Source organism: Mesoplodon densirostris, chromosome 1 (genome assembly GCF_025265405.1).
Source record: "Mesoplodon densirostris isolate mMesDen1 chromosome 1, mMesDen1 primary haplotype, whole genome shotgun sequence".
Classification (NCBI taxonomy): domain Eukaryota; kingdom Metazoa; phylum Chordata; class Mammalia; order Artiodactyla; family Ziphiidae; genus Mesoplodon; species Mesoplodon densirostris.
The window spans coordinates 46,507,632-46,533,154 of NC_082661.1; the positions used below are offsets into that span (position 1 = coordinate 46,507,632).

General features: G+C 43.4%; 1 pseudogene; it reads left to right on the forward strand.

Moving 5' to 3' along the window:
* Positions 1 to 14,084: 14,084 nt before the first annotated feature.
* On the forward strand, positions 14,085 to 14,878 carry LOC132487990 (heterogeneous nuclear ribonucleoprotein A1-like; annotated as a pseudogene).
* Positions 14,879 to 25,523: the final 10,645 nt, after the last annotated feature.

Sequence of the window (25,523 nt, forward strand, 5' to 3'; positions counted from 1 at the left end):
CACTTTGAGCATCTGCCCTTTTGCCTTCCTCACATTGGTTTCTCCTGTCAAAAGAATTTCTCCAATGCCTGAAAATCCCGAATTCACCTCCAGTGCACATAGCTGCTGCTCTCTGAGAGGTTTTCATGTCCATGTGAAATGTGATAATAAGATTTGAGTTTAACGGAGTCGGTTTTCTAGACGTGACTTTATCTGTGTTGATCAGTTCTTAGCTCACACTAGGTGCCCTCAGCAAAGTCAGCACTCCGGCTCCCTCCTCCCGGACCACCTCTCTGCTCCACTCTCCGTTCTGCCTTCCCCTCTCCCTGCAGTGGGGAAGGGAGAGCATGGCCGCAGATGACCAGGCTCCTGTCATCCATGTTAGCAAATCTGGAGGAGAGAGAGAGTGTCCCTTTCCCAGGTCCCAACACAAAGCCATAGGGCAGGACTCCAATCAGCCAGGCTGTGGCCCCGAGCTCACTGGGACATCAATCCCTGCACCCAGAGGAGCAGAAACTGCTCATGTGTCCCCAGTGGCCCATCCTCAAAGAATGCAGGTGTCCTTACGAGGAAGAGAGTAGGGCTGTGGGGCAAAGGAAGACAGATGCACACCCTGCCAGCTACATCCTACAAAGTGTATTTCTTTCTCAGAGTCATGATATTCAACTTTTTAAAAGAACATTTTGTACCATTATTGACTTTAAAATGGGGGGCATTGAAGGTTACTAAACAATGTCTCATTTTTCCACCTGAACAGGATTGGGCCACCGCAGGCTCACTCAGGGGATCTGAATGATGGGTGCTTTTCAGGGAAGGGATCAGGGTGTACCCCTCCATGGGGACCCTGAGATACTGTTGTGCACCCTTTGAGCCCAAGCATTCTTCAGAGCAGGGTGGGAAAGGAGAGGGGGAGATCCACAAGGCTTCATTTTCCATGGTGCTCAACAAGCGAGACATTATTGTTTTCACCGTTTCAGGCCAGAGGATTATGTGAAAGACTCCCTCTGCCCAGAGCCGTCTCTATGCGATTCTGCTGAGAATCTGATCCTCTCTCCTGCTCCACCCCCACGCCATTCACAGAGACCTGCAAGGCCTCAGCACCTGAGTTTAACACTGAAGTCAATTGAAAAGTGCCTGCGTACTTACTTCCAAGTGTGTGTACATATGCTGCTTTTGTGTTGTGTCCATGTGTGAAAAAGTGTGTGCTTTGTATGTCTTACATGTCAGGATGTGCTCTGCTTGTGTTTTTGTGGGTCTGCATTTGTGTATGTGTGTCTCTGTGGTGCTTGTGTGTATATGATAGGATATATGAGCTGAATTAGTGTTTATGTTTAGACTGTGTTTGTGGTGTATCTGAAGAGCTGGAGGAACAACATTCCTTTACTTACATTTACTAATTTTGTCCTTAATGTGCTTAGTTTATGAAGCCGCCAGCTGCCGTCCTTCCCTCTCCCCCCAGCCAAGCAGGAGGCAATTTGGTCCAGCTGTCGTGCTGGAATGCATTCTGCTCTTCCTGAGCATGCTTTATTATTATTATTTTTAAAGCTTTTGGAAGGCTTTGTGAGAGAGGTGCTAGGAGTTCATTGCAGATTATTTTTAATAACAGAATTCTAGAGGGAAATGGAAAGCTGTGTTTTATTGGCAAGCTGTCTTCTCCATCTCTAAAGTAAACAAGGACTCCATTTTCTACATTACTTAACGTGTCATCCTTCCCTACCCTTTTTTTTTAACATCTTTATTGGAATGTAATTGCTTTACAATGGTGTATTAGTTTCTGCTTTATAACAAAGTGAATCAGCTATACATATGCATATATCCCCATATCTCCTCCCTCTTGCATCTCCCTCCCTCCCACCCTCCCTTTCCCACCCCTCTAGGTGGTCACAAAGCATCGAGCTGATCTCCCTGTGCTATGTGGCTGCTTCCCCCTAGGTATCTATTTTACATTTGTTCCCTCCCCTTTTTAATCATCCTCCAAATGGACTCATGAGATCCAAACCGACAGGCATAGAGCCCTCTCTGTGAGCACGTGTGTATCAGGCCCTGCTCGGGAGAGGTTGCACCCAGCGGGGCACAGATCGATTCTGCTGTGACTCAGGTCCTCCCTGGGCCACAGGTGGCCACCTCCCTGCTTAGAGGGGCCGGCCCCACAGAGCCCCTGGCCCCTGGCCTGCGTTGTTGATGTGTAAAGCTTGGGAAGAATCAGCACATGGTGGGTAGAAGGCACCCTGTTATCTAGAGAAGCTTCTGCTAGGCTCCGCTGGCAGCACCAGCCACTTGTCATTTCAACTCAACTCAGTTTGACCCAAATAAACACACAGAGCACCTGCTTGGTCCCCAGCATTGTGCTAAGCCTGTGTGTGTGTGTGTGTGTGTGTGTGTGTGTGTGTGTAAATGAATGAAAGCTGAAACCTCTTCTGTCCCTTGAAAATGTTGGTATGTTGATGTAATTGGCCCAAAACTCAACTCTTCAGGCTGCGATAAATACCCTGCCATGTCTGTGATCCCTGCTGCCCTCTGTAGCCATGGCCTTGTGTTTGTGACAGCTTTTCTGCTCTGCCATGCACATGGGCAGGGAAGCCCTCACCACTGGTTTCTGTAGGTCCACACACAGCAAGCACCTTTTGATTTCTGCTGCCTTATAGCAAGGGTGTGGAGCCACTGGCCTGGATGCCCGCACCCAGCCTTGCCCATCTTGCCTGCTCCTGCTTCTGCCCTGCTTCTCACATCCCTGCACAGCTGGCCTTCACGTCCACCCAGGACCATCCCTCCAACTTCAGACTCCCCAAGACACTCAGCTTTTTACCTTTCATGAGCTTAGTAAGAAGTTTTTTTGTGAATAGAGAGGAATTTTGAATAGTGCCTTGTTCTGCCTAACTACGTATATAAAGCTGACAGCCAGGTAGGAGTTTGTTTTCAAACAAATTTTTGTAGAGGCTGTTACTCGGAAGAGGAAGAGCTTATTGTCAATCCTTTCAGGCAACTCTTCCCTCAAAATTTCCAGGATTCCAGGAACCACCGGTGAGGAGTTCAATACACCTGTTTCTCCAAGGCCTCTCTTTGTATCCTTCCCTTCCTCTTTGCTCCTCTTTCCTTCTGTTTTCTCTGTTGATCATAAAAGTGTTAGGCACATTCCTTGTGCCAGGACAAATTCATGAGGCCAGATCACACAGTTGGAGAGCTTGTAAATCACCCATGCTAGTGACCCTTAAAATTGTTGAGTGTCTGGGTTCCAGGAACAGTGCAAGGTTCTGAGGGACTGTTGCTGCCTTTGAGGAGCTAGCGGTCTCCAAGGGAGGGTGACATGTCCACAGATGAGTGTAAGAGAGTCTGAGGATGTACCAGGGAACCAGTTTGCAGGGAGTTTCCCCTGGCTGAGGCTCAGGCACAGCTTCCTGGAGAAGATGGATTTTAAGCTGCCCTTGAAGGTTGGGTGGGATTTTGACAAAAGCCTCAGGGAAAAAGAAGGGCAGCGGTGGTGCATTTTGTGACCAAAGCGCAGGGTCAAGCAGTTCCAGTGCGGGTCATGCTTCAAGCTACCTGGACAGAAGGGACCAGCAGGAGGTAGATGAGGAAAATGGGCTGAGTCACATCCAGAAGGTCCTGAGGGCAAGAATCGGGGTTTGGACGTTGTCATTAAAATATCTTGAGCAGGCAGGGATGCAGGCTGAACTTCGTGCTAATGGAAGAAATAACACACCACTTTATTATTTTTCATTAATTTAAAATTATTATTATTATTTTTGGCTGTGCTGCGTGGCTTGTGGGATCTTAGTTCCCCCATCAGGGATAGAACCCATCCCCCCTGCAGTGATAGTGCAGAGTCCTAACCACTGGACCACCAGGGAATTCCTTTTTTTTTAAAATAATGTGCTGTGTGGCTCATTACCATTCTACTTATTTAACCAGGTTTTCCTTTGACAACTAAGTCACTTTCTAAATATCCTGAACTTAATGGAAATGACTTAACCCTTTAAGGTTAGCATATTTTGGCCTCACTAGAGTCTTAGAGAAAGAGAGAGAGGAAAAAAAGGGTGTCAACAAATTTGCTCACCATAAATGGGTTAACCATGGACACACCACTTTGTATAGTAACTAGAAGGCAGTGAGGAGAAAGTCAGGAGCACACCACCAGCACATTGCTGCTAGTTTACAAAGCCTAGGATTATGCCCAGGTGTATATTCAGCTCAGTGACTTACTTAACTTTAAATTAAATATTTTTAGTAATATTAATATTAGAGACATTATCTAATCCTTTTTTGCCTCTACTAACAATTTTTTGGGGGGCTATATTTGTACTTTAAGCTTCTTTTCTCCCACTTTTGATGGGTGGGACAATTCTTTGGTTTTCAAAAAGTAAGATAAGCAGTTTTTTTCTTCTTTTAAAATATGAATTTGAACTTCTGTCTTGTAGCTTCTGCAACATCTGACACTGTAGGAAGTTACCATTTATCTAATGTAGATGTGCGTTGCTGACATGGGGTGTGCATGGAGGAGGGGAAGATGAAACACAGAAGGTGTGTGTTTGCAGGTGAATCCACCTACCTCCCTGCCTGCCCACATCTTTAGCTTTCATCCACTTTTTGAGCCGGAGCCTTCCAGGTCTCCCTGAAGTCACTTTCACTGCTTCAGGCATGATATATCACTTCCCTGTAATGCGTATGTGGACTGTGTTGTAGAATAACTAGTTGCAGTTGGAAATGCCCCAGGAAGAATAATTCTTTCGTGAAAACATGTGCAGAATCCCTCTGTCCTGACTGCTATAGAAGGTGGGATGAGGGCAGTGTTTGAGCTCTGACAGACACTGCCACCCGTGGGCTGGGGTACTGGAGAGCTGGCTGCTCTCCACCGGTGGCAGGTTTGCTGGCACCTTTCCAGAGTAGATCCAGGGTGGGTCAGTAGTTTTTGCCAAGGCCTCATCCTCCAGGGCAGAAAAGGGAGGGTGGTCCAGGCGTGACTGTACATGCGTGTTGGGACAGGGAGGCTGGCAGCAGTTCTTGGCGTGGTAGGTGGTTCCGCAGCACTTTGATGGCATCCCTCACTTTTCTGCTCTTCCTCAGCTCTCCTTGTTTTTTTTCCCCTAATGACCTGGGCAAGGGGAATGGAGAGACTTCTTTCGTCCCTTCCCTGGCCTGATGCCCTCATCCCTTCTGAACTGAGAAAGGTAGGCATCTTCAGCAATCCTGAAGCAATCTCACGGAGGAAGAAAGAGGAGCCTTGGGTAGAGCTAGGACCGGTGTCTGGAACAACAGGCCTCCCGGAAGCAAGTCTTGTGGTCCCGCTAAGAATGGGAACCTCAGGTCCTTGTATGCTGAGGAGCTCGCGGGGATGGAGACTGAAGCGTGGAAATGTTGCAGAGGAGTCTTGGGGGTTTGGCCACGGCGTCTGAGTCTTTCATCCTAAGGCCCTGAGGTCTATCCAGCTTAATGATGGCACTTCTGAGTTCAGCTTTTATCTACATTCTCCCTGAAGGAAGACACGAGCCCTCAGAATCCCTGATGGCCCAACATCAATCCCACCCGGAGCCCTGGGCCCCTGATTTCCACAGCTGACTCATCCGCGGCAACCTGCTTCATATGCTGGAGTCATCTCCTGCCTTCCACCCAGGCCATGTCTGTGCCTTCACACGGCTTTTGACTGCTCTTTCTCTCTTGGGACGTGTTATACATCCCAATGCCTGATCTAGATCCCAGCCTGATCCCAGATCAGCTTCTGGTCCCAAACATTTCAGCCCAAACTCTTTATTTCTTTTATTTATTTTTAACATCTTTAATTGGAGTATAATTGCTTTACAATGTTGTGTTAGTTTCTGCTGTGTAGCAAAGTGAATCAGCTATACGTATACATATATCCCCATATCCCTTCCCTCTTGCGTCTCCTTCCCACCCTCCCTATCCCACCCCTCTAGGTGGTCACAAAGCACCCAGCTGATCTCTCTGTGCCCAAACTCTTCATTTGTTTGTACTTCCTCAGAACCTACCGTGTGCCAGCTTCTGGGCTCTGTGTTATGACGGACTCAAAGAGAATGAGACTAGCTTTGACCTGAGGCTGGTTCAGCCCTGAGTAATCTCTCTTCCATCTTGTCCTTAAAATACACATGAGAGTACAGAAAACGACCAAAAACAACACAAAAAACCTCACAGGAACACCGTCAACAATTGCTAGCCTTGGGAGGGATTTCCATTATCTTCAGCAACAATGAGACAGATTCAGAAGCACAATTGATGACATTTTCATTGTTAATGGCTCAGTTGGCCAAAGGTAAGAAGAGGCCTTGGTGACCCCTTGCTCCCCAAGGTCTGAAGAAGTCCTTGAACCCAGCAGAGTATTGAATAGCACCCTGCCCCCTCTCCACCTCCCTGCCCATTGCAATCTGGGGGAGATAAAGGGGAGGGCCTGTCACAACAATCCTGAAAGGTGTGGTTTTCACAGGTACAATGCTGCTGGCTGGGGCTGAGGGAGCAAGAGAGCCGTTTCATCTTCTGTGCATTGAACCTGGTGGAAGAAAATTAAGCCCCTCCGCATACTTACTAGGGCATAAGTATGTGGGAGAACTTGACCATCCTCAGTCCACCAAGTGAGTGCCTGACACCACGGTACTGCCATGTGGACGGGATGTGAACCAACTTTGCCTTCCAACTTCAGCTCTCCAGGGAACGAGGGGATCGGGGGATGGGCAAAAATGGTAAAATTGTGCTGCATGTCTTCTGTCAGCAAGGTCTTGTGGAAGATGAATATACAACAATGAAAAAATCAAACCACCTGAGAACCAATAAAATTCTGAACTGAATACACTGACTACATTTGAAAAACACAACTTTAAAAAAATTATTTTTAGGAGGAAATAAAAAGTAATTTAAAGATCTATATTTCATGTTCTTAGTGAGTTATAAGAATATATGAAATTATTAGAAGAGATCAGGCTGATGACAGCAGAGCAGCCTGAGATCTGAGCTCAGATGAAAAGGACAACAGTGATATTAGGAAAAGGCTTCCAAAAAGCATACAACAGTAGAGCTAAAATCTCTTATCAGTGGCAGTAAAGGGAAGAACTGAACCAGCAGAAAAATGCTATAATGTTGAGGGCAAACTTAAGTTCCTTTTCTAGAATTCACTGAAAAAGGACAAAGAGATGAAAATAATAAGAAATACAATAATTACAGAACCTAATAAAAGCACATCAACCTTTGAATTGTATGGCTATTGTGAGGAAGAAATATAAACAAGTCAGAAGAAGCAATAATCAAAGATACAATGTTTGAAAAATTTTCTGAGCTGGGAAAAATATACTTCATTCATAGACAATAATCAATAATGACATTTAAGGTAAACTTGCTCAAAAACAAACATAGATATACTCTATTAATTTAATCAGTGATTTAAAAATAGATATAAAAGCATTCAATCTGAGAGTACATGTTTCTCAGAAAGGAACAAAACACCAGTCAGGATAATGTTAGATTATTCATTAATAGCAGGAAATTAGAAAACAATGGAACATCTTCTAAGTTTTCAGAGAAATCTTGTTTATTACTGTCAATTTGAATTTTATATGTTAAGAAAATAAAACATTTTTATATGCAGGGGCTCTGAAAGTATGCTAAACCTTATACTGTTATAACTGTGAGAAGAATCAAATGGAAGAACTCTGGGATGGAGAGATCAATTGATAAATGTCTGCATGTTGCCAATTTGGATGAAAAGGTCAGAAATCAGAATGAAGACTAAAGATACATAATAAACAAAAACTGTCACTTGGTCACAATGGCCTGGCTCTTTTTTTTTTTTTTTTTTGCGGTATGCGGGCCTCTCACTGTTGTGGCCTCCCCCGTTGCGGAGCACAGGCTCCGGACGCGCAGGCTCCGGACGCGCAGGCTCAGCGGCCATGGCTCACGGGCCCAGCCGCTCCGCGGCATATGGGATCCTCCCAGACCGGGGCACGAACCCGTATCCCCTGCATCGGCAGGCGGACTCTCAACCACTTGCGCCACCAGGGAGGCCCACTTTTTTTTTTTTAAATAAAGGCTTTTAATTATTTTATTTTATTTTTTAAATTTATTTATTTATTTTTGGCTGCGTTGAGTCTTTGTTGCTGCACGCGGGCTTTCTCTAGTTGCAGTGAGCAGGGGCTACTCTTCATTGTGGTGCGCGGGCTTCTCACTGCAGTGGCTTCTCTTGTTGTGGAGCATGGTCTGTAGCTGTGCAGGCTTCAATAGTAGTGGCTCGCAAGCTCTAGAGCACAGGCTTAGTAGTTGCGGCGCACAGGCTTAGTTGCTCCACAGCCTGTGGGATCTTCCCGGCTCAGGGCTCGAACCCATGTTCCCTGCATTGGCAGGCAGATTCTTAACCACTGCGCCACCAGGGAAGTTCTGGCCTGGCTCTTGAATTCCTGATGGATGCATGGAAACTGAGCAGGGTCTCTGAGCTGGCATGATTTAGAAGCCAGGGATGAAGACAGAGAGAATTCCTGCTTTTATGAGGTACATATTCTAAAGAATGCACTAGAAATTGATAAGCTGATTTTCAAATTGTGATGACGTCACAAAGAAAATAACACACGGTTATTAATGGGGAGGAATGGGTGAGTGGAAGGCTACTTGGTGAGGAATATTAAGGTTCTGTTTTGGATATGCTAACTTGGAAAACCCAACCACGCAGTTGGGTATGTCTGGAGCTTGGGGGAGAGGTCTGAGCTACTAATATCATTTTGGGTGTTATTAGCTTGTGGATGATATTTTAAGCTGTGGGATTTGAAGAGGGCCTGGGCCTGAACCCTACATCAATCCACTGTTTAGAGAAGGGAGAGGAGGAGGGCCTGGCAAGGAGGCTGAGAAGGGGCAAGCAGTTTGGGAGGAGAGAAATCAATAAAATTTTTTCAGTTGGAAATGTATTTGGCTACTAGTAACAAAGACCAAACTTAATAATGGCTGAAGTCAAATGGAAGGGTGTTTCCCCACTGCCATGTGAAAAGTTAGATGTGTGCCAGGGCAAACATGGTGGCTCCACAGACATTGGGGACACAGACGTCCTCTAAGTTTTGTCAACCTGAGCCTGCAACTTCATCTTCAGAAGTCTGTGATGGCTGCTGGAACTCCAGCCGTCACATCTGTATCCTCACACCTAGAAAGAGGAAAGATGAGAACAAGAGAGCCTCAGGCCACTTGTCAGGCTCCCTTCTAACCTGCTTTCCTAGAAGTTCTACTCACAACTTCGACTTATATCTCCTTGGCTACCCCTCTCTCAAGGGAGGCTTTCAGTTTTTCTGAATATAGTTCAGATACAAATACAATTTATCTGACTCTTAATATCCTCATCTGCAAAAATAGGGAATTCTCCATTTATTAGTGTTTCATTATTCATGGGTGCGTTCATTTATTCATGAACCATATCAAGCATCAGGGCTGAACATACTGCTTAATGCACCTGGGCCTGGTGATGGGGGCTGTGTCCCTGTTCCTGATCACTGCTGAGCACCGACCATATGACGGGCTGGGTACAAAATGCTCCCTGTAGAGTAATACTCACCATTACTCCATGGGTTGCTTTTGTCCCCACTTGCTGTGTGAAGACAGCAGTGGGCCTGCAGGGGGTGAGCCCAGTGGTGATGTCACTCTGTGCAGTGACAGGAGGTGTGCAGCTCAGTGTCGTCCCCACCTGTGGGGCCTGTGAAGTGAGCCTGCCTTCTGCAGACCCTGCAGACTTGCTGACGACGGGACAGCTCCGTGCAGCGTGCAGGAAGTGTCAGAACAATGAATCCCTGCAGCCTGGAGGTCTGGGCACGCCCCCAGAGATTTCCCCTGTGTGTTCTGGAATGTTTAGTATGGTTGACCTTGCCGGTGATTTATGAAATACCTTAAAAATAGTTTTTACCTAGATATAAAATATGGCCCTGATTCTTGTGCATACAATAACCATTGTACTTGTTGATGACTTCAGCTATAGTTGTTTGAAATCAGTATTATATTCACCCAGAACACTTAATAAAGTAGTTTCCCCAGCAAGCACCTAGCTTCTGAGAATTTCCTCTGGTGGTACAAGAAAACCATTCATGTCTTACCCTTAAGAGGTGATGGATAAAATTATCCTGATTATGAAGAAGTTATTTGTCCAGGAAAGAAAGCTTGCTGTCTCTATTGTGTAGATATCCACGTTTTTCTGAGTCTGACCTCACTCAGCTCTGGCAGCAAGGATCACTGGCCCACCTGCTCCGGGACACCCCCTGATGTGGCCAATGTGAGGATCCCCCTCCCCATGCTGCCCTCCACCTGAATCAGGCTTAATCTGGCTCTGGCCTTGACCTTAATATTCCTAACTCTTTTCCTCAACATATAGAAGGCCACCTGATTTATGGTGTTTGAATTTCTGTTTCTCATGAATCGGCATTTCCTTTTAAGTCCCAAACGTCCTCAATTTTTGCATTATCAGCAGACAGAAAGGTGGCAGCCTCTAATGCCAACTCTATTCTGCGTAATAGAGTGGGGTCAGGTGAGTCCCTTCTTGCCTGTCAGATGGACACTCTGAGAGACACTCCATGGGGAGATCCCCTTGCTTTCTGCGCAGAATCAGTCTCGAGACTCGGAAAGAGAAACTACCCATGGTGTGGGAGGTCATGCGAGGCCGACACTCAAAGGCAAAGCTAAGTCAGGGGCCATTTTGTCTCCACGGACTCATTAGAAAGCATGGGCAATGGAGCCAGACAGAACTGGACTCTAGATTCTAACCCTGCCAATCACTGGCCTGTGACCCCGGGCAGGTCACCTAACCTCTCCAGTTGTGTCTTCCTTCCTTCCTCCCTTCCTTCCTTCTTTCCTTCCTTTTTAAAAATAGACTTTCTCTTTTAGAGTATTTTTAGGCTCACAGCACAATTGAGAAGGAGGTTCAGAGATTTCCCTTATATCCCATCTACTCCACACATGCATAGCCTCTCTTACTATCAACATTCCCCACTAGAGCGGTACATTTATTGTAATTGATGAACCCACATTGACGTATCCTTATCACCCAAGGTCCATCATTTACATCAGGGTTCACCCTCGGTGTTGTACATTTTATGGGTTTGGACAAACGTCTAATGACATGTACCCATCATTATAGTATCATTCACAGTATTTTCACTGCCCTAAAAATCCTCTGTGCTCTATCTGTCCGTCCCTCTCCCCTCACCTGGCAACCACTGATCTATTTACTATCTCTGTAGTTTTGCCTATTCCAGAATGTTATGTAGTTGGAATCCTATAGTATATAGCCTTTTTAGATTGGTTTCTTTCATTTAGTAATAGTCATTTAAGGTCCCTCCATGACTGGATAGTTCATTGCTTTTTAGCACTGAATAATATTCCATCATCTGGACGTACCATAGCTTGTTTATCCATTCACCCACCGAAGGGCATCTTGGTTGCTTCCAGGTTTTGGCAGTTATAAACAAAGCTGTTATGAACATCTGTGTGTAGGTTTTCAAGTGTCCCTTTCTTCATCAGCAGCAACATGGGGATTTTGGAAGCATTAAGCTGGACAAGACACAGACAGCCCCTAGTACACTGCTAGGTACCACATGTGCTCTGAGTCCCTGTTCTTGATTACTGCTATTATTGCTCCCTCTCCTGTACTAATGACAAACAGACTGATGAAGACACTATAGACAGTCTTTAAGGTTTCATTTACTGGGATGAGAGGGAGAGGGAGTTTGACATAACATGACTTTCCAAAGAAAAAGAACAAAAAGTAACTGTGTTACTCAGGGAAAGAGAATACCTCTCAGGAACTGAACAATGTGTGCTTTCAAGATTACAAGAGTATGGAAGGAAGGGGGACAGGCCACAAATAGATTTAATTTGTGGACCTAACAGAGGGGGCAAGGAGGTTATCCACTCCTGGGGCACCTGTGTACCACTGAGACTCTCAAAGTTCTGAAGCACGAGTCCTGTAACCTACAATCAAGGGAAAAAATGACAGTCAAAAGAAACTTCACAGCATGGAAAAGGGGTGTGAGAGCTCCAAAGCTTAGGGCTGGGGTGGCCTTAAAGTGGCCTGCACAGCTGACAGCTTACAGCCTTCTGCCAGTGTGGACCCCTGTCCCTGCACATCTGTGGGGAGTGCAGTGTGGTGAGGAAGGCCTGGGCTTTCTAGTTAGGTAGATGTGAATGAGTTCCAGTCCTGGCTCTGCTGTGTGGCTTTGGGGAAGTTATATAACCTGTCTGATCCTCAGCTGAGAGATGGCATTATAACACCTACGTGTGGAGCTGTGGTAGGGGTCAAATGAAGTAATATTTATGAAGTACTTTGAGAAGTGTGTAGTCATGGTAGATAGTTGTTTTTATAGCAGGCCATCTGGAAAGCAGAATTGGCCTGGACATTGCTCGTTGTGGGGAACCATTGTCTGAGGCAACCCAGTCCCATTGTTACAAATGTGTCCTTAGCCTAAGTTGAAATCAGTTCTCCTGTACACGTAGAACATGGGATGAGAACATGTCCAACTCCTGTTGTGCGAAATATTTTGAGATGTTTGACACTGATGACAGCTTCTTTCTCTGCGGCGACCATGCCTTCTCCTGGATGAAGTGTCCTCAGTGCCTCCAAGCATCCCTCTATGTCACTTATCAAGCCTGAGATCAAGATCTGGAATTTGACAGATGAAAGCACAGGCACTTATTCAAAGCAGCAGTGTGATAGTGGCAATTGTATCTTTTTGTTTTTTTAAAGAATCAATTTTATTTATTTATTTTTGGTTGCATTGGGTCTTCGTTGCTGCATGCGGGCTCTCTAACTGCGGAGAGCGGGGGCTACTCTTCGTTGTGGTGCGTGGGCTTCTCATTGTGGTGGCTTCCCTTGTTGCGGAGCACGGGCTCTAGGCGCGTGGGCTTCAGTAGTTGTGGCACGTGAGCTCAGTAGTTGTGGCTCATGGTCTCTAGAGTGCAGGCTCAGCAGTTGTGGCACACGGACTTAGTTGCTCCGCAGCATGTGGGATCTTCCTGGACCAGGGATCGAACCTGTGTTCCCTGCATTGGCAGGCAGACTGTTAACCATTGTGCCACCAGGGAAGCCCTATTGGCTAACTTTGTTTCATTGATACCCTCATCTACTCACCCTGAGAGACACAGAAAATATGGCAGATGGTGCTTAAGACCATTTTCAAAGCTAAAAATCCACATGTTCAAGTTGCCATGGAAGCTTGAGAATGCCTGGTGTACACAGGAGGCCTGACGGGTTCATTTGGGGAAATGGTTGTTGTCAAACAGGGTCAGGCCAGATGAAGCTGGATCTTGAACAGGGCTTATGGGACTGAGACATACAGTGGTAGGATGGAGAGCGGCATGGAAGGGATGGAGGGTGTGGGATTGGGATAAAACCTGTGAGTTGCCTTCCAGTGAGTGAAGAGTGGGCTAATGGCAGGGTGACACAAAGGTCAGATACCCAAGCAGCCCCCTTCTAAAGTATGTTGGCAAGGGGCCCTTATTGAGCAACCCAAGAACAAACAGACATATAAACAGCATCGCGAAAGGCCACACAGCAGTGTCTGGGCTGTCACCAAATCCAGTCTGCTAACTAAACACGTGGGGGGAAATGGGCAAGTCTCCTCTCCTCTACTAAAGATTTAAAGCACAAGCAGACCCAAGGTCAATAGACTGATGCCATCAGGGTAGGAGCAGGATGGGGAAATGGAGGAAAGAAATGAAAGTGAAGCATGATTTAGTAATTCTGGAAAGAACAGTGCTGCACATAACCAAGAAGTTATTTCAGTGGGAGGTGAAAAGAAAACAAAAATCTCAAAATCGGAGAGGGAGGCTGATAGGGGGAAATGAGAACAGAAACAAAAGTGGAAGAATGATTTAATGAGTTCTGGGAAGAAAGCGTGTAACTGAATTGAGGGTCTGATTGATGGGATGGGTTTTAGAAAGAAAACAGAATCTTGCTTTCTGCCTATGGACGCTGCCGTGTAAGCATCGTTGACATCTCCCCCTCCACAGCCATCATGTCTAAGTAAGAGTCTCCCAAAGAGCCCGAACAGCTGCGGAAGCTCTTCATCGGAGGTTTGAGCTTTGAAACAACTGATGGTAGTCTGAGGAGCCATTGTGAGCAGTGGGGAACGCTCACAGACTGTGTGGTAATGAGGGATCCAAGCACCAAGCTCTCCAGAGGCTTCGGGGTTGTCATGTATGCCACTGTGGAGGAGGTGGATGCGGCCATGAAGGCAAGGCCACACGAGGTGGGTGGAAGAGTTGGGGAACCAAAGAGGGCCGTCTCAAGAGAAGATTCTCAAAGACCTGGTGAAAAAGATTTTAACTGTGAAAAAGATTTTTGTTGGTGGCATTAAAGGAGACACTGAAGAACATCACCTAAGAGATTATTTTGAACATATGGGAAAATTGAAGTGATTGAAATCATAACTGATCGAGGCCGTGGTAAAAAGAGAGACTTTGCTTTAGTAACCTTTGATGACCATGACTCTGTAGACAAGACTGTCATTCAGAATTACCACACTGTGAATGGCCACGACTGTGAAGTAAGGAAAGCCCTATCTAAGCAAGAGATGGCTAGTGCTTCATCCAGCCAGAGAGGTCGAAGTGGTTCTGGAAACTTTGGTGGTGGTCGTGGAGGAAACTTCAGTGGTCGAGCTGGCTTTGGTGGCAGCCGCGGTGGTGGTGGCTGTGGTGGCAGTGGGGACGGCTGTACTGGATTCGGTAATGATGGAAGCAATTTTGGAGGTGGTGGAAGCTACAATGATTTTGGCAATTACAACAATCAGTCTTCCAATTTTGGACCCATGAAAGGAGGAAACTTTGGAGGCAGAAGTTCTGGCCCCTGTGGTAGTGGAGGCCAATACTTTCCAAACCACGAAACCAAGGTAGCTATGGTGGTTCCAGTAGCAGCAGTAGCTATGGCAGTGGCAGGAGGTTGTAATGACTGCCAGGAAACAAAGCTTAGCAGGAGAGGAGAGCCAGAGAAGTGACAGGGAAGCTATAGGCTACAACAGATTTGTGAACTCAGCCAAGCACAGTGGTGGCAGGGCCTAGCTGCTACAAAGAAGACATGTTTTAGACAATACTCATGTGTATGGGCAAAAAACCCCTTGAGGACTGTATCTGTGACTAATTGTATAACAGGTTATTTTAGTTTCTGTTCTGTGGAAAGTGTAAAGCATTTCAAAAAGGAGGGTTTTTTTTGTTTTTTTTTATAAACATCTTTATTGGAGTATAATTGCTGTACAATGGTGTGTTAGTTTCTGCTTTATAACAAAGTGAATCAGCTGTACATATACATATCCAACAAAGGGTTTTAATGTAGATTATTTTTTTGTACCCATGCTATTGATTGCTAAATGTAGTAGTCTGATCATGACACTGAATAAATGTGTCTTTTTAAAAAATGTGCTGTGTAACGTTAGTCTACTCTGAAGCCATTTTGGTAAACTACCCCAACAGTGTGAAGTTAGAATTCCTTCAGGGTGATGCCAGGTTCCATTCAAAATTTATATACAACCTGCTTTGGTGGAGAAGCTATTGTCTTCAGAAACCTTGGTGTAGCTGAACTGACAGTTACTGTGTTGTGACCTGGAGTTCACCGTGAAAAGGGTTACCCAAGCAAAGTCATGGCGTTTTTTGATTATTAATATGACTGTTGGCACATCCTATGCAATATATCTAAATTGAATTATGGTACCAGATAAAGTTATAGATGGGAATGAAGCTTGTGTATCATCCATTATCATGTGTAATCAATAAACGATTTAATACCCTCTTGAAAAAAAAAAAAAGAAAGAAAACAGAATCTTAAGGGAAGTTGGGAATGTCTGAAATGGTTCCTGGTTCATTCGTTTTCAATTAAAATTTTATGTATAAAATTATGATCAGCCATTGCCGACAGGACGTGTAGCATCTCTGTTGATATTGTTTGCCGCTCCGTGGGTTTACAAGGATAATAGAATTCAAAGTTGCCATTTACCCCCCAGGAGGAAAGCCTGGAAGTGATTAGGAAGAACCTTTCTTTGGTTGCTCTGAGTTGTAGCTAAGAGAGAGAAGAAAAGAACGAGGAAAATAGGTGCGTGCTGCCTATGGGCTTGAATCCCAGCAGTTTTACTGGCATGAGTTCAACTCTGCCCATAGAGGCAGAGCTCCATGGGGGAAGATGGAGTAGACGATAGAGGTGATAGCTGACTGAGGAGGCAAAAAACAGTCGGGGAGAGGACCTGAGACCTGAGCGTGATGATTCTCAGCCATGGGGTTGAAACGTGACAGTATGACTGTTACTTGTCATGGGAAGTTATCAGCTCCAAGATGCCTACAATGGGGACAGCTTGTACAGAGATGTGAATGTCAGATCAAGCTTTTGAGTATTACACTAAGGGTAGGAAGCATTAGAGGCATTGTAGCCAAGAGAAGTCTCGATCAGGGTTGCCTTAAGAAAGATCACTGTGTGACTGCATGATCAAGGTTCTCCAGGGAAACAGAACCAACAGGATACATATATAAGGAGATTTATTGTAGGAATTGGCTTATGTGGTTATGGAGGCCAAGAAGGGCCACGATCTGCCGTCTGCAAGCTGGAGATCTAGGAAAGCTGGTGGTGGGCTGGTAATTCAGCCCAAGGCTGAAGCCTGAGAACTGGGGAGGATTGGGGAGCTTTCTGAGTCTGAAAGCTTGAGAACAAGGAGCACTGGAATCTGAGGGGAGAAGATGGTCATCTTAGCTCCAGCAGAGAGAGCAGAGTCTACCTTCCTCTACATGTTTTTGTTCTATTTGGACTCTCAACAGGTTGGACATTGACCACCTACACTGGGGAGTGTGATCTGCTTTATCAGTTCACCAGTTCAAATGCTTATCTCTTCTTGAAACAGTATCTCAGGCCCAGGAATAATATTTTTTTTTAATTTTTTTTTTTTTTTTGGTGGTACGCGGGCATCTCACTGTTGTGGCCTCTCCCGTTGCGGAGCACAGGCTCTGGACTCGCAGGTTCAGCGGCCATGGCTCACAGGCCCAGCTGCTCTGCGGCATGTGGGATCTTCCCGGACCAGGGCACGAACCCGTGTCCCCTGCATCGGCAGGCGGACTCTCAACCACTGTGCCCCCAGGGAAGCCCTGGGAATAATATTTTATAAGCTATCTGGGCATCCCGTAGCCCAGTCTAGTCGACACATAAAATTAACCATTTCAGTCACTCTGCCAATATTGTCCCCTCTCTCCTCCCCAGAGCCTAGGTCACAAGAGAGACCATTTTTATTTATGCCCATGCAGAGGGTGGGGGATGTCTGGAGGTACCGTTGAAGAGGGGAGGAAATGTGGTCATGGGTCTTGTCTAAAGTGTTGAGAGGAGGGCAGAGGAGTGGAGAGATTCAAAGGGATATCTGCTGATACAAAGCCACACATACCTTTACAAGTGACTAGGGTTATACTGAGGCCATTTAGCACCCTGCACAAGGGCAGTATGGATCTTCACTTCAGACATTTGGTCTGGTGACTGAGTTCTCTGAGGCTAGGTTTGCGTAGGGATTAAAAATTTTTTTTTAATTTAGAAATAATTTTAGACTTACAGAAAAACTGGGAAAATGCAGAGAATTCCCTTACACCCAGCTTTTTGGCATATAACTAGGAAGGAGTTCAAAGAACTGAGAGACATCTCTATAGCACAACTCCATTCTATTCTGTTTATTTAAGAGAACTGTTTTTCAAGACTTGGATTTATAAAAGCTGAAAAATAAGTAATGTTTATCTTTGTATTCATGAACTAATTTATACAAACATCCCATCCATCTCATTAAGCAACAAATTTACCATAAAATTTTGCTTTTCATGTGATTTAATTATCCAAATTTATAATATTCTTATGTTATTTTTATCAATTACATGCTATTAATAATTATAATAATTCACCTAAAATAAACATTCTTAGCACCTATTAGAGCCTTATAATCAAAGGAAATATTTTAAAAATCTATATTTCATTTATATGCAAATAAATGGGAGTATGATAAAGTAATCAATAATAGCCTTTCAGCCATGAAAACATATTAGGAGAAAATTCAGTGGTGGAAATGGGAAATAGAAACACAATTCTAGGAGAAACAGGAACATGTAAATTTCTAGCTATTAAAATGCTAGGTTCTTTTTTTTTTTTTTTTTTTTGTCTGGGGCATGAACCCGTGTCCCCTGCATCGGCAGGTGGACTCTCAACCACTGCGCCACCAGCGAAACCCCTTTTATTTATTTTTTTAACATCTTTATTGGAGTATAATTGCTTTACAATGGTGTGTTAGTTTCTGCTTTATAACAAAGTGAATCAGTTATACATATACATATATCCCCATATCTCTTCCCTCTTGCATCTCCCTCCCTCCCACCCTCCCTATCCCACCCCTCTAGGTGGTAACAAGGAACCGAGCTGATCTCCCTGTGCTATGCGGCTGCTTCCCACTAGCTATCTATTTTACATTTGGTAGTGTATATATGTCCATGCCGCTCTCTCACTTTGTCCCAGCTTACCCTTCCCCCTCCCTGTGTTCTCAAGTCCATTCTCTAGTAGGTCTGCGTCTTTATTCCTGTCTTGCCCCTAGGTTCTTCATGACCTTTTTAAAATTTTTTCTTAGATTCCATATATATGTGTTAGCATACAGTATTTGTTTTTCTCTTTCTGACTTACTTCACTCTGTATGACAGACTCGAGGTCCATCCACCTCACTACATATAACTCAATTTCATTTCTTTTTATGGCTGAGTAATATTCCATTGTATATATGTGCCACATCTTCTTTATCCATTCATCTGTCGATGGACACTTAGGTTGCTTCCATGTCCTGGCTGTTGTAAATAGAACTGTAATGAACATTGTGGTACATGACTCTTTTTGAATTATGGTTTTCTCAGGGTATATGACCAGTAGTGGGATTGCTGGGTCATATGGTAGTTCTATTTTTAGTTTTTTAAGGAACCTCCATACTGTTTTCCATAGTGGCTGTATCAATTTACATTCCCATCAACAGTGCAGAAGGGTTCCCTTTTCTCCACACCCTCTCCAGCATTTATTGTTTGTAGATTTTTTGATGATGGCCATTCTGACCGGTGTGAGATGATACTTCATTGAAGTTTTGATTTGCATTTCTCTAGTGATTAATGATGTTGAGCATTCTTTCATGTGTTTGTTGGCGATCTGTATATCTTCTTTGGAGAATGTCTATTTAGGTTTTAATTGCATCAAATTTCAAGGTACTTAAATTCTATCACTTACATTTAAAAGGAGTATTGTAAAATTTTTGTTTTAATTTGTCAGTATTTTTAATATGCAAATTATATCCTTTGCCATTATAAAAATTTAAGATAAAATAATTCAAGTGTCATCTTTGAAATGTGTATCATTTTCAAAATTCCTGGGGGATATGCAAAAACAAACAAATAAACAAAAAACAAATGAGTGAAAGCCACAGCTTTGGAGGATGCCTTGAGTCTGTGCTGTTCATCTTCTTAGCTAATTCCCTGGATCATATCCTTGCCACCTTTTACCTGGACAGGAGCCTGACCCGCCCAGGGTCTCTCCCTGGCTGAGCAGAATTGACTTTGCTGCCAAAGGGGCCTCCCTACAGACAAATATGGTCATGTAATCCCTTCAAAATCTCTGTTGGGTGTCATCCCACCTGCAGCTTGTTGCTGGGCTTGGTCAACTTTTACATGAGTCATTAATTGAGACAGAAATATTGACCTGGATTTTACTCTTTCTTGCTCAATAAAGGTTTCTGCATTTAGATGGCATAGGACAGAGGTAGCAAATCAATAGCCCCACGGCCATATCTGGCTTGCAGATGTGCTTGGTTTGAAATCTAAAACATTTAAAAATAGTTTAAAGGAGAAACACTGGAATCTTGCTAACAGTAAACTTTGTGGCATTTTAACTTGCCATATTTCCATCTCCCCTCCCAGCTCTGCAGTAGCCTTGGAAACCAACAACCCACAACAAAGGTGAAAGCCAGCAGACTAACAGCCATTGGAGGGGCAGAATGGGGTTGGAATTCCTCCAAAGACCCATGCCCAGAGAATTGTCATTATTTCACCTTCTAATGGCTCCCCATTCCCAAGAGTTGTCTTTATTTGACCTTAGAGCTTCCCCAGTGCAAAGAACAGGCATTTGTAAAGAACAATCAGTGGTGATGGTTTAGTATCACAGCTGCCTGAGATGATGATATAAGTCGGGCAAACAAGAAGCTGACCAAAAAACCCAAAAGGAAAAGTTGGAGAATGATATTTCCATTGGAGGTTTTGAAAAGCTCTCCTATATCTCCTATATTCCTGGGAATCCAGAAGGTCACATGCATGCATAGGCTTATGAAAAGCCATGCATACACAAGGCTGTTCATATGTTCAGGAAAGACCTGGGAAAACTCTAAGCTCTCATTCTGGCTTAAGGCTAAGGTAGAGTTGTCAAACTCCTGACTGAGTGTTGAAGTCATGCCCCCAAATGCACACAGAGACCTTTGACAGAGAGTGGGAGAATTACTGGTTCCAGCCATTTAAAGAAATCTATGTACAACCATTAGCCAACCATTAAGCTAACTGAACAGAGACTTCACATATGATAATGACTACAGACTTTACATTATTAGCTCAGGAAAGTCACTAAACAAACAGCAGAAGCTGCAACAACAACAAACAGCAACAAAAACAAGTTCTAGGGAGTGGAGAGAATCTGATTTCCAGAGTAGCCACATTATATTATTTAAAATGTCCAGATTTCAACATGCAAAGCAGCAAAAAAATATGGTCCACATATAGGGGAAAAGACGTCAACAGACACTGTCCTTGAGGAAGTTCACACACTGTACTTACTAAATAGCATTTAAATCAACTATTTTAAATATGTTTGAGGAACTAAAGGAAACCACATCTAAAAACCTAAAAGAACATATGAAAGTAATACTACCAAATAAAGAATATCAATAAAAATAGAATTATAGAAAAGAACCAAAAGAAATTTTAGGGTTGAAAATTACAGTAACTGAAATGAAAAAAATTACTAGAGAGGCTCAACAGCAGATTTGAGTTGGCTGAAGAAAGAATCAGTGAACTTAAAGCTATGTCAACTGATGGGACTTCTCTGGTGGTGCAGTGGTTAAGAATCTGCCTGCCAATGCAGGGGACAGGGGTTCAGGCCCTGGTCTAGGAAGATCCCACATGCCGTGGAGCAGCTAAGCCTGTGCACCACAACTGCTGAGCCTGTGCTCTAGAGCCCGTGGGCCACAACTACTGAAGCCCACGCACCTAGAGCCCTTGCTCTGCCACAAGACAAGCCACCACAATGAGAAGCCCACACATTGCAACGAAGAGCAGCCCCTGCTCGCCACAACTAGAGAAAGCCTGCGTGCAGCAACGAAAACCCAACGCAGCCAAAAATAAATAAATAAATTTTAAAAATTAAAAAAAAAGATATGTCAACTGAGAGTAGGGAATGGAAAGAAAAAAGAATGAAGAAAAATGAACAGAGCCTAAGATACCTGTGGGATGCTGTGAAGCATACAAACATGCATAATGCAAATCTCAGAAGGAGAAGATAGAGAGGAAAGGACAGTAAGAATATTTGAAGAAATAATTGCTGAAAACTTTCCAAATTTGATGACAAATATTCATCTGTATTTCCAAGAAATGCAATGAACTCCAAGTATGACAAACTCAAAGAGATCCATACTTAGACAAATAATAATCAAACTGTCAAAAGCTGAAGACAAAGAGAGGATCTTGAAAGCAACAAGAGAAGTGACTCATCACATACAAGGGATCTTTGGTAAGATAGATAATTTTTTCATCAGAAATTGGGAACATATTTGTCAATTATACCACAATAAAGCTGAAAAAGAAAAAAAGTGGGGGACAGAAGGCAGTGGGTGGTGATATTCAAAATGCTGAAAGAAAATGTTTGTTAATTAAGAATTTTATACACAGTGAAGCTGTCCTTCAAAAATGAAGGTGAAATCAAGACCTTCCAGGTAAACAAAAAGTGAGGGATTCTGTCACTAGTAGACCTGCACTACTAGACATACCACAGGGATTCTTTCAGGCTGAACAGGCAGAACACAAGCCAGTAGTTCAGATCCACATTTCCTTTCTGATTTAAAAGACAATAGCATAAAGCAATTATTATATCACTGTGTCACTGGACACACAGAATTAAAGATGTAATAATTTGCATGACAATACTAGCACAAAGAAGGGAGTGGAGACATGGAGCTGTGTAGAAGCAAAGTGTTTTGTTTTGTTTTAATCTCCACTTTTCCCCCACCCCTCAACCATGGTAATTACCATTCTAGTCTCTGTTTCTATGAGTTTGTCTTTTTTAGATTTTACATATAAGTGATATCAGGAATTATTTGTCTTTCTTTGACTTATTTCCCTTAGCATAATGCCCTCAAGGTCCATTGTGTTGTTGCAAACAGTGGATGTCCTTCTTTCTCATGGCTGAGTAATATTCCATTGTATATATTTACCACATCTTCGTTATCCATTCATCTGTTGATGGACACTTAAGTTGTTTCCATATCTTGGCTGCTGTGAATAATGCTGCAATGAACAAGGGAGTGCTTATATCTCTTTGAGATTCTATTTTAATTTCTTTTGGATTTATACTCAGAAGAGGGATTGCTGGATCATATGGTAGTTCTATTTTTAATTTTTTGAGGAACCTCCATACTGTTTTCCATGGTGGCTGGACCAATTTATTTTCCACCAACAGTGCATAAGGGTTCTCTTTTCTCCATATCCTTGCTGACATTTGTTATCACTCATCTTTTTGATGATAGCCATTCTAATGCGTGTGATGTGATACCTCACTGTGGTTTTGATTTGCATTTATCTGATAATTCGTGATGTTGAACATTTGTATGTCTTCTTTGGAAAAATGTCTGTTTAGTTCCTTGGACCATTTTAAAACCAGATTGTTTTTGGCTATTGAGTTAAATGAGTTCTTTAAATTTTTTTTGGATATTAACTTCTTATCAGATACATGATTTTCAAATACTTTTCCCATTTGGTAATTTGTTTTAATTTTATTGATGGTTTCCTTTTGCTGTGCAGAAGCTTTTTAATTTGATGCAGTCCCACTGGTTTATTTTGTTTTCTTGCTTTTGCTTGTGATGTCAGATCTAAAAAATCATTGCCATGACTGATGCCAAGGAGCTTTAGCCCCTTACTGTCTAGGAGGTTTAATGTTTTAGGTCTTAGGTTCAAGTCTTTAATCCATTTGCATTGATTTTTGTGAATGGTGTAAGATAGGTGTCCATTTTATTCTTTTGCATGTGGCTGTCCAGTTTTCCCAGCACCATTTACTGAAGAGACTATCCTTTCCACATTGTTTATTCTTGGCTCCTTTTTAGTAAATTAATTGATCTTATATGCATGGGTTTATTTCTGGGCCGTCTATTCTGTTCCATTGATCTATATGTCTGTTTTTGTACAATATCATACTTGTTTTAATTACTAAAGCTTTACAATATAGTTTGAAATCAGGGAGCATGATGCCTCCAGCTTTGTTCTTTTTTGAGACTGTTTTGGCTATTCAGGGTCTTTTGTGGACTGTATGAATTTTGGGATTGTTTGTTCTATTTCTTTAAAAAATGCCATTGGAATTTTGATAGGGATTACATTGAATCTTTATATTGCTTTGGGCATGATGGACATTTTAACAGTATTAATTATTCCAATCCATGTGCCTTGAACATCTTTTCATTTATTTGTGTCTGCTCAATTTATTTCATCAATGTCTTTATAGACTTCAGTGTATAGGTCTCTCACCTCCTTGGTTAAATTTACTCCTATGTGTTTTATTCTTTTTGATGCTATTGATAATGGGATTGTTTTCTTAATTTCTCTTTCTGATAGAAGCAAAGGTTTTATATACTATAGACACTAAGTTGGTATTAATCTGAACTAGATTGTTACGAGTAAGGATGTTAATTGTAACCCCCATGGCAGCCACTAATGAAATAACTCAAAAATATATTAAGGAAACAACAAGGGAATTAAAATGGTACTCTAGAAAATGTCTGTTTACAAAAAGTAGGTGAGAGACAAACTTTGCATGTATGTAGAGGAAATAATTATGTAAGAGAGTCTGTCTTCTGTTTTGGATGTTTGGCTGCTGACAGCTTTTAAACCTCACCTCTCCTTCTCACCCTCCTGTCCCACATCTGGGCAAGCTGCTAAGAAAGTCTGGGTACTTCTTTCTTTGGTACCGGTGAAAGGTTCAAAACATGCCAATAACCAGAACCGAGGGCACATAGAAGCAAGTTTAAGGGAAGAAAAACATAGTGAGATAATTTTTGGAGATAGTCATGTTTCTTTGGTACATTTAGGCGAAGAAGTTTACCTGGCAGTTCAATGTTTGGGTCTGGCATTTGGGAGAATGGTTTGGGAGTATTTGGGAGTCATCAGTATGTAGGTCATAGAGGAGACTGGAGCTGTGAATGCAGCCATCCAAAGGTAAGGACAGGGCATACAGAAAGTGAACAACCAACTGCCTTACTGTTTATGCTGATCCTTTTCCCTCCTGAGCACATTCCACCTAATTAACTCTCTGTCCTATGCACAGAGTTCCACCCAGGCATCCTATGGGAGAGCATGCCCCTCTCCCTGCCCACACTCTGTATTCCTCGGCGTTTACATCGTGGTGGTCATGATGCTGGTGCTATCTGAAATCCATGAGAGCTCTTCACCTATGAAACGCTGTTTATGCCCTGATCTCCCATACAGTTAATGGGGCTCATAAGTAGAACCTTCCATAATAGAACCTTTATGTTATTTATATACATGGAAAAGTGATCACATTTATGGGGTACTCAAAGACTAGCCTCTATCTCTAGAGCTGGCAAAGATCAAGAGCTCAAAAAAGATGTATGGGAAGGATAAATGAACTGGAAACTAAAGGCAGTGTTCTTTTGACTTATCAGAAATTTGGGCATGGGACTTCCCTGGTAGTCTAGTGGGTAAGACTCCGTGCTCCCACTGCAGGGCGCCTGGGTTCCATCCCTGGTCAGGGAACTAGATCCCACATGCATGCCGCAACTAAGAGTTTGCATGCTGCAACTAAGAAGCCTGCATGCCACAGCTAAAAGATCCTTGTTCTCATGCTGCAGCGAAGACCCCATGCAGCCAAAATAAATAAATAAAATAAATATTTAAAAAAAAAGAAATTTGGGGCTTCCCTGGTGGCGCAGTGGTTGAGAATCTGCCTGCCGATGCAGGGGACACGGGTTCGAGCCCTGGTCTGGGAAGATCCCACATGCCACGGAGCAACTGGGCCCATGAGCCACAACTACTGAGCCTGCGCGTCCGGAGCCTGTGCTCCGCAACAAGAGAGGCCGCGACAGTGAGAGGCCCGCGCACCGCGATGAAGAGTGGCCCCCACTTGCCACAACTAGAGAAAGCCCTCGCACGGAAACGAAGACCCAGCACAGCCAAAAATAAATAAATAAATAAATAAATAAAAATTAAAAAAATTAAAAAAAAAAAAAAAGAAATTTGGGCAAATCAACTTCACTTCTCTGTATTGTTTCCTCATCTGTAATAGGATAATCATA